Here is a 10,280-nt window from a genome sequence, read left to right as displayed (position 1 = left end):
TCTTGCCTTTCTCCCACCCAAACCCAACCTAGGGCTTCGTCTCCTCACTGGCTGCCCACTTACCCCACACATTCCTGCTCTTTCCCATCTCCCAGCCTGAGCTTCCACCGCCTCCTCGCCCAGGTCGCCCTCCCCATTTCTTTACACCGACTGGGGTCTCACCCACCCTTCAAAGCTGAGCTTGGCCTCCGTTGCTTCCACCCCACAGTGATGAGCACCTCATCAACTCTTCAGACCAAAGGAGAGTGTGTCCCAGACCCTGCCCTCCAACAGCTTCTTGTGTAGGTGGATGCACGACATGGACTTTAAAAATGACAACTGCAGTTGGGAAGGGTAAGAGATTTCTCTTGGGTGTTTGGAGGAAAACCCCAAGTAGACCTAGCCCTTTACCTTCTTTGTTGCTTTCAGGAGCTCGCGCCTTTTAGCTCGTGGTCACCGCATGCCAGCCCATCTTCCCGCCTGGGTTGGGGCATGGGCTAGAGTTGGCCGCAAAGTTCTAGCTGCTTCCTGAGGTTGACGGGAAATGACAGCTTCTGATGTGTTAAGACTTCCTTATCCGCTAGGGTTTGGGAGTGAGGTAAGTCTGACATACATGGATTAGAACCCTGTAATTATCACCTAGAGAGGGTGAGCATCCTTCCTGAGCCTCAGGCCCTCATCTGTCAGATACCCACCTCATTGTGTGAAAAGATGAGGTGGGATCATCCACAGGAAGCATTTAGTATCTGGCACATGGTGGGTATGCAGCAGATCCAAGTGAGGATTACCGTGTTTAGTACAGCCCATCCCCACCCCAACCCTCACTGAGATATACACACCGTTCTGCACCCATCAGCTCTAAATAAATAGGGTTCTGAGGTGAGGTCTTTTCCTTGTGGCCAAGTTTTACAAATGCAGGCAGGAGAGAGGGCCAAGTTTCAGAGCCAGAGAGAGTGCAGAAATTACGAGTGATGCCTGTGACCTCACTGCCTACAGGAGGGTGGCCGGGAAGCCTGCTTTGTGAGCATGGCTGGTGCAGACAAAACTGGGGGAAAAGTTGCTCTCCTCCACTTTCTCTCCCTCCCATTCCACCCACCCCATCCAATCCCACTGCCACACACAACAGTTCTGGCCTCTCTGCCCCTCCATAAGAAATGTATGGACAAAGATGTCCAACCGCAGTTATTTATAAAATGAACCTCACTCATCAACTATTGGGGAACAACTTAACCACAGCACCAAAAAAAAAAAAAAATAGTGATCGAAGCCTCTACAGATGTTAGAATGAATCACATGTGAAGATGAGAGTAGGGGAAATGCTTGTAAGCTAGTTCTAATTAAAATAAGCAGAGCACAAAATTGCTTATAAACACTCTGATTAGAACTAAGTTAAAAAACGTGCATTTCTCTGGCCAAAGGCTGGAGAGAGACACAGACAAATGAAAACAATTGTGTAAGAGGAGTAGGTAGGGTTATGCATTGGATCATTTTCTCTTTAAATTCCTTCAGCAGTTACTGTAAATTTGTGTTAATAATGAAATTGTTTTACAAAATTAAGGTACCAATCCACTGCCCATGCCAAGGAAGTTCACGACAAGTTGATCAGAGCTTGTGGTTACCTTCCCCTAGTTACGTATTTGGATCTGAAAGACGTCCCTTGGGAAGGAGACCTCTTGAACCCAAGAGGAGACCCCAGGCGGTGAGGTCAGGGTGGGGCAGAGCGGGGCGAGGGGATCTGCTGCCCCAGCACCTGAGTGTCTCCTCACAGGGCTCGAGGATCCCGGGCGCTGCTGGCCACAGAGACCGCTGTGCATTTCTGGGCTCCTCCCATGGGTCGGGTACCCAGGAACAAAGAAGACAATGGGAGTTGGCACCATGAGGCGGCAGAGAGACCAGGATAAGTCCAGGGTAGGCATGGGTTACCAGGGCAGGAAGCAAGTCCCCGAGGTCCCAAACAATGAGGAGGGTTTTGACAGATGAAGAGGAGCTCTGGGCTGACTAAAGTGAGCTGGGTTGGCCCATGCTGGGAGGCCGGGTGCTCCACAAGAGAAAGCACGGACTTCACACCTGAGTTTAGATCCCAGCTCCGGCACTCACTACCCAGGTGATCTGGAGAGAGCTATTAACCTCCTCAAGCCCTAGTTTTCTTGTCTGTGAAATGGGCACTAATGATCCCTACTGGAGTATTCATTCTTCTGAGCATTAAGAGAAGCCAAAGAGATGCAGGTGCAGAGCCTTCACACGGGAGGCACTCAGTAAACACTGCTTTCCAGGATTTATTGTTGGTGCTAATGCTGTAGGAAAACCAGGGCAGTCTGTCTCCAAACCCATGGTGCTCCCACGGAACCACGTGATGGGAGGGACAGAAAGAGCACTGTGAGTCAGGGCAAGAGGTGTACAAGCTCCAGGCAGTTTCCAGGAGAGTGCAGGCTGAGTGCAGCTCAGATACCTCGGGGTCGGGCTCTTTCTTCTAGATTTTTACCCCTACTCTAGTTCATGTCTTATCATCACCGTCTGTTATCAGCCTCAGCCTGCAAAGAATGCTAAATCTCTTCCCACGGGGTTGGGTGATGTCTCTCCAAAGGACTTTGCCCTTTGGGTTTGACAAAGGTCAGGAGAGGGGAGGGTGGCCCCCATGCAAGCTCTCTAATCAAAGTCAAGGGTGCTCGCGCAACCTCTTGCCCAGCTGTGCCAACTTAACACCTAAACTGTGAAATGAATGGCTAGAGGGACTCTCCACGAGGGTCAACTGCCCTGTGTGATAGGAAGGGCGTTGCATTCGGATTCAGGGCCTGGAGCTAGATTCATGGCCTGGTCCCAGCGTGTATTACATGTCCTTGGGCAAATACCTTGACCTTTCTGGGCTGCAGGTTCTTTAAGGGCTATATGAGGGCTTTGGGCCTCATCAGTTCTCACCCCCATGCACATTACTACCACCTGGAGACCTGTCAAAATCAACCAAAAGGACGCCCAAGCCCCAGAGAGAGTCAGATTTCATTGTTTTGGGGTAAGGCTGAGGCATGGGGATTCTTTTTAATTCCCTAGATCACCTTTTCTCAAACTTGGCCACACATTCGAGTCCGCTGGGGCATTGTTTGTTTGCTTGTTCGCTTTTTATTGAAGTATGGTTGATTTAAAATATTGTGTGAGTATCAGGTGTACAGCATACTGGTTCAGTATTTTTGCAAATTATGTTCCATTAGAGGTTATTACAAAGTAATGGGTATAATTCCCTGTGCTGTACAGTATATCCTGTTACTTATCTGTTTTATATACAGTAGTTTGTCTGTTGATCCCATTCCCATAATTTGTCCCTCTGCACTTTCCCTTTGGTAACCACAAGTTCGTTTTCTGTCCACACTCATTTGTATTATTTTTTTAGACTCCACATGTAAGGCTATCATACAATAGTTGTCTTTCTCTGTCTGACATTTCACTAAGCACAATATTCTCTAGGTCTATCCACGTTACTGGGGCATTTTAAAGACTGCTGATGCCTGGGTCCCGCCTCCGGCAATTCTGACAGTTGTTATGGGGTGACGCCTGGGCATTGGCAGGCTTCAAAGCTCCCCAGGTGATCCTAATGTGCAGAAAAGCACATCTCACCTGGAGGCCTCTCTGCAGACTTGCATCACACTGGCTGGTGATGCTTTCTTGACTTTGTCAGACTTTCACTTCTGCTCAGATAGAGGCACCTGGAGAGCCCAATGGAACCTCAAGGCCAAGAGTGTCAGGGTCACAGGACTAGCAGTGCTGCCCTCTCTGGCTATCCTGGGCCACTTCAAGGTAACCTCATTCTGGGAGTCCCCGTGCTGGCTCCGTGGTACCAGGGCAGCCCGGCGGTGCCTGCTCCGCTCCTGCTTTGCCTTCCTCCCATCCCCCGTGAAGGCATCACTTGGTCCCCCTGTCCCCTGCAGATGGCTGCTGAGGCTTCTCCACACGGTGCCTCGTCCTAGGGGGTGGGGGTTTGCATCCTCAGCTTCAAGCAGGCCTGACCTCCGGGTCTAACAGAGCACTTAGGGAAATCACTCCATCCCTTGTGTCCCTGGCCTTCCTGCTGGGATTCTTCAGAGGTACTCAAAGCCGCCCCTCTCCTTTGGACAGCCACCCCAAGCCCTGCCTTCCACCTGTCCTCCTTTAGGACGAGTTCTCCTCTTGGGGGGACCCACAGTGCCTCCTAGAAATGGGCCCCAGCAGACTGCCCGCACCGGAATCCTGGGACCCACATGTACTGCTGGCAACCGGGTGCACTCAAGACAGGAAGGTAAGCTGGAGAGTGACATCTGCTTTCCTTTGTAGAAAGAAATATGGAAAATTGAAAATTCATTTGTCATCCCTGGGCACAGTCAGGCTCTTGAGTGTCAAGATTTGAGCAGCAAGAGAGATGAGGTGTCAACTCCACAACAGCCAGCTTTAGCTGTTAGCGCTTCATAATTTGAAAGTGAATTCTCTCGTGTTTTCTCACAGATTCACGACGAGCCTGTGAGGCAGGAGTTGTTATTGTCCTCATTTCACAGATGAGTAAAGGGAGGCTCAGAAAGGTTAGGTGATTTGCCCAGGGTTGCACAGCTAGGACAAAGAATTCGAATCTAGATGTTTTGGCTCCAAACTACTGGCTACGTCAAGCTGCTGACAGCTTTTTTAAAACTATGAAGTGTTACACACATGTCAGGCATTAATAATTATTATCACTTCCACCACGTGGAGCTTGGCGTGAAGCCCCCGTGCAGCCTGCCTTTCAGCCCTGCTGCACTACACCAGGCTCCCCTTTCCACTCCCTGTCTTGAGCTGGCCCTCGATGAAGAGCCTGCCGTCAGGAGTGGGTAGAGCTATCTTGAGACTCTCCCCACTGAGGCTCCAGGCTCCCTGTGAAACCTGAATCGCCACCTAGTTTCACATAAATCCTTGTACTGTCTGACTGTTCTGACTCCAAGTGTGTAAAGAGACATCGAGGTCTGCCTCCACTGCTCCAGAAGCAATGCTCAGGGAGTGGGACACATGTGGAATGGAGGAGGGCAGCCTGTCCATTGCGACTAGTGATGCTTGGAGGTGACAGGCCCTGGGTGGATGCCCCCGCAGGCATCTCAATGGCTCAGAGCCACTCAGGCTTCTCCAGGCACAGCTTTAGTGCTTCCCCCAAGGTTCGATTTTGCTGGGACGTGAATTCCTGCATTTTAAGTGTTGGGAGGGATGGGGTGATGCTGAAGACAGGGAGGGGAAAGTGGGGGAAGGTTCTGAGGTTTGGGGAAGTCAAATATTCCCTAGGAAACATTTCAGTGTATTAAAGGCTGGGAAACATATGGATTGAATTTTCCCAAAGAATACACAAAGATTTAAAAATTAAAGGACAAGGGTGGGGGCTGGATTTTTTTTTCTGGATGATTGGATGTTTTTCCTCAAAGCATATTTTGGGGAATTTTACTGGCAGCCAAACCACTTAAAACATCCTGAGATATTAACCAGACATGGAGTCATCCAGGTGACCTATGACCCAGCAAGGCAGGTTAGCAAGCTGTCTGTCCCTTCCTGTTTCTGAACACACAGTTCCTGTCTCACTCCACATCTAGAAGCTGCAGGAATATAAGGAGAGGATGGCTGCAGGTATCCCCACAGCCAGTTGGCACGTTTTGACTGTGCTCGGCAGGGGCTGGGTGCATCTACTGTAAACTCCACAATGGTGACTAATGAAAGTCATACATTAACCAGTGGGTCTGGCCTGAACCTCTCCATGCTGCAGTTTCCCCATCTGACAAGTGGGATAATAGCATTTATTTCATATTTAATTATTGGGAATTAAATGGATAAGTACATGTAAAATGCTTAGATCTATGCCTTGCAAACTTTAAGTGGCTCTCAAAAATAATTGTAATAATAAGTATTATTATTATAATACATGATATATATATATCAATACTAGAGTGGAGTTCTTTAACTGAGGACTTTATGAAGGCAACCAAAGGATTCATTGACTATTTATTTATTAAATATTTATAGAGGGCCTACTGTATCAGTCAAGATCAGCTAGGTTATGCTGCAGTAACAAACATCCCTATTATCTCAATGACTCAAAACAACAAAGTGTCTTTCTTGCCAATGCTATTGTGCATGTCAAGTTGCAGGGGCTCTACTCCACCCAGTCCTGACTAAGAGATGGGGCAAACAAACAGGCTGAAGAGGCCAAGTCACACACTGGCTCTTAGTGTCCCTTCTGGAAGTAGCACATGTCACTCAGGAGAGTGGGGAGAATGTGGTCCTACCCTGTGCAGAAGGGGCAGAACAGGAAGTGGCAGCAGAGATTACTAAGGGATCCAATGAACCAGCCACTGCTCTGGATGCTTGGGATACAGCAGTGAATGAAACAGACCAAAATCCCTGTCCTCAGAGACCTTATCTTCTGGTGAAAGGAGAAAGACTATAACATAATGAATTGAGGGCTGCAGTTTTAAATAGGGTGGTCAGGGTAGGCTTTCTTGAGAAAATGACACCTGAGCAAAGACCTGAAGGAAGTGAGGGAGTGAGCCACACCGGTATCTGGAGGAAGAATGTTGTAAATGGAGGGGACAGCCTGTGCAAAGCCCAAAGCCTGGTGTGTTTCAGGAAGAGCAAGGAGGTGGGCAGGGCCTGGGTGGAGTGAGCGAGGAGAGGGTGAGGAGCGGAGCTGAGAGAGGAGGGTGGGGCCAGACACCATGGGGCTTCCTAGGGGAGGACTTCGGCTTCTACCCTGGTGGGAAGAGGAGTGACTGGAGAGTTCTGATCTAAGGTTGAAAATGGTAACTGTGTGGAGAGTCAAAGGGGAAGCAGGGAGGCAGGTCAGGAGAGAATGGCAGCTCTAGCCACCCTCCATAATAAGAACGCACACGACCCACGACTTCTGGACAAGTGTGCTTTCCCCCTGAAATGGCTGCACTTGGCCAGCCCTGCTGGTCTGTGCAAACCAGGCCCTCTGTAGCCACAATCTTGGGCCAATGAGCTCTGGCTGTGGGGTCAGGGTCCCTTCTGTGGTGGTCATGTAAAGCCTGGAGCAATGTTAGTTTAAAACATTTGGAAAGAAGTATCTCTTCTTGTTTGTGCTTCCCACCTTTAAATTAGGTTCCGCACCCTAAAAAAATTCTCTCCTCCCTCCTGGCATCCTTACCTTCTATTCTCAGCAACAGAGGCGCAGGACCTAAGTAACCTGTATATGTCAGTTTAGGTCTGCCCCAATCCCTGCCCACCCCCCTTGATAAAATTCCATTAATAAACCCTTTCTAAGAACTTCTGTTGTGCCAGCTACCAACCCATCTATATTAGTCAGCTTGGGCTGCCATAGCAAAATAATGCAGTCTGGGTGGCTGGAACAATGGAGGTTTTATCTTCTCACAGTTCTGTAGACTGAAAGTCCAAGATCAGTGTGCCAGCAGGCGAGGTTCTGGTGGGAACCCTCATCCTGGCTTATAGCAGCTTCTCACTGTGTCCCCGTGTGGTGAAGAGAGAGAGCTACCTGGTGTTTCTTCCTCTCCTCAGAAGGGCACTAATCCCATTGTGAGGGTCCCAGACTCATGACCTTTTCTGAATCTAATTATCTCTCAAAGACCCCACATCTCCACATACTGTTACCTTCATGGTTAGGGCTTCAACATATGAATTTCAGGGAAACAAACATTCAGTCCATAACACTATCTAACCAGGTTATCACCTGGGTGATCATTTGTAATGAGAGTCTTTATTAAGGTCTATGTTTCTATCCAGAGTATAATATCTCCCTGATCCTCCAGTCTGGTGACCACACTATTAAGGAAGTGAGGCCATTTCTTCTTTTCCAGTCTTACAAATTGTGTATTTAATAATCTTTTCAAGGGGATTTTCCAAGTTTCAGGTAGGTTGGTTTTGGAATCTACCTCTTTTCCCATTTTTAAAAACTTGGTTCAAAATATGCCAATTTCCTGACACCTTCCACCTTTTGCAAGATGTCTCACAGAGGACCAACCAACCAAGCAGAATTTGGGCATATTCTTTGCAGATTCTGTCCATGCTCTGGGATGTATCTGAACTAGGTTAAATGTGCCAGAAACTCCCTTTCTTGTGTAACTGAATAATTTCTTGTTAATTCCTCCTTTAAATGTCCTGGCCCCAAGATTGATGATGGTAGCTGGGTCCTTATGTGTTCCCTCCCATGGGGGGAGTTCTGTACAATGAGGCCAAAAATAGAAGCACTCACTTGGCTGTCTGTTCCTGGCATTGGTTCAAGAGATTATGAGAAATATTTTTAATAGTTATTGCAGGAGTAAGGGACAAAATCCCCCAAGGCAAAGGAAAAAATAGTCATGAATCAGGGTGGGAAGGAGCAGGACTGAGCAGTGCTGAGGAATTGGTGAGACCTGGGTCAGTGGTTGCATGCACCCTTGGAGAAGGTAAGGCACAGGTACCAGGGTGCCCCATCTCATCAATGATTTTCCCACCCTACACATGGCATTAAAACAGAGAAACCCTTCACGGGATCACTCTGAATTCACACAAGGAGGATGTCAACCACAACCATTCTGGCTTGGAGCTGTGTGACCTTGGGGAAGATCCTGAATCTCTCTGGGTCTCAGTTTCTTCATCTGTACAATGGAGATGTTAGTATTACTTGTCTCAGGATTGTTATGAGGATTAAGTGAGTTCACATGTGTAAATACTTGGAGCAGTACCTGACAGGTAGGATTGTGGTGGTGATGATGATTGATGGTTCAGAGGTCCATCCCCTGAATTTTGGGGAGGAGACTTGTAATAATTTAAATTATGTTTCCTGCAAAGCAGGCAGGACAGGAACTTGCCAATTTGAAGAAAACAGAAAGTGTGACCTTTAATGCACGCTTGAATTCATGAACCAAAATTCTCCTCTGCTACACTACCTCATTCCATGTCATGTTGCAATGTCCTCTTAAAATTGTTTGTTTTCCCCTTTATGGAGCAGATAGCATCTGAGTGGGTTCTGACAGCCACTAACATTTACCACCAAGTAGTGTGGGTCTATCCCCTTTTTATTAATCTTGCTTATTCTTCCAAACAAAATTAAAACAACTGTGGCAGACAGAATGGTCCCCCCAAGATGCTCACATCCTAAACCCCAGTGTCTGTGAATGTGTTGTTACCTGGGAAAGAGGATACAGATCGAATTAAGGAATGTAAGGTTGCAGATGGAATTAAGGTTGCTAATCAGCTGCCCTTAAAATAGGGAGATTACCCTGGATTATCCTGGTGGGCCAAGGGAGTCACAAATGTCCTTAGAATTGGAAAAAGGAGACAATAGATGGTGATAAAAGAGACTGGCAGCATGAGGGAGACATGCCCCATATTACTGGTTCTGACGATGGCAGAAGGGGCCACTAGCCAAGGACTGTGGGCACCTCTAGAAGCTAGAAAAGATGAAGAAACAGATTCTTCCCTAGTGCCTCCAGAAGGAATGCAGACCTGCCCACACCTTGACTGAGACTCACATTAGACTTCTGAGCTCCAGAATTGTAAGATTATGAATTTGTGTTGTTGCTTTTTGTTGTTGTTTGTTTTGGGTTTTTTTTGGGGGGGGGCACATAATTAGGTTTATTTATTTGTTCATTTTTAATGGAAGTACTGGGGGTTGAACCCAGGACCTCGTGCATGCTAAGCACTACACTCTACTACTGAGCTGTTCCTTCCCTCTCTGAATTTGTGTTGTTTTAAGCCACTAAATTTGTAGGAATTTGTTATAGCTGCAAAAGGAAACAAATGGAGCCACAAGCAACTACAGTAAATAAAAAACCAAACAAAACCACTCGTTTTTGCAAAGCTCGGCTTTAGATTTCCTGACACTCTTCACAAAGTTCTTGCTCTTCTCTTGAGTTTGTCCTTGTTTCTGTGCCCATCATCCAGGACCAACACATGTTCTTCCACGTTAAGAGCTTTTTAAAGAAAATCCCGTTCCATTTATTTAGAAGTGTTCTTCTTCACGGAGGTTATTCCTGGTTATGCTCTCGGAACCTTCTCTTCTGGAGCCTCCTGCTCCTCTTGCGTCATGTACTTTTTCATGTCCCTGGGCTCATGCCTGTGTTTCCTCTGGACTTTCTGAAATTCTTTCCTAAGGCCTGATCCACAGCACTGACTAGTTAAGACCCTGTGCCAGGTGCTGAAGACCCCAAGATACAAAGCCACTCACCTACACATCACTCGTAATCTATTGGCTGGGACCATATGAAACTGGCATCTCTTTTAAAATCTAAAAATGTCAAGATGAGAAATAATCCCATACGTTTCAGGCTATGGAAAGAGAAGGCACGTAAATAAGTACAAGTATGAGGAACACA

The sequence above is a fragment of the Camelus ferus genome, chromosome 35 (assembly GCF_009834535.1).
Source record: "Camelus ferus isolate YT-003-E chromosome 35, BCGSAC_Cfer_1.0, whole genome shotgun sequence".
In the NCBI taxonomy this organism is placed as follows: Eukaryota; Metazoa; Chordata; class Mammalia; order Artiodactyla; family Camelidae; genus Camelus; species Camelus ferus.
This window is presented reverse-complemented; position numbering follows the sequence as displayed.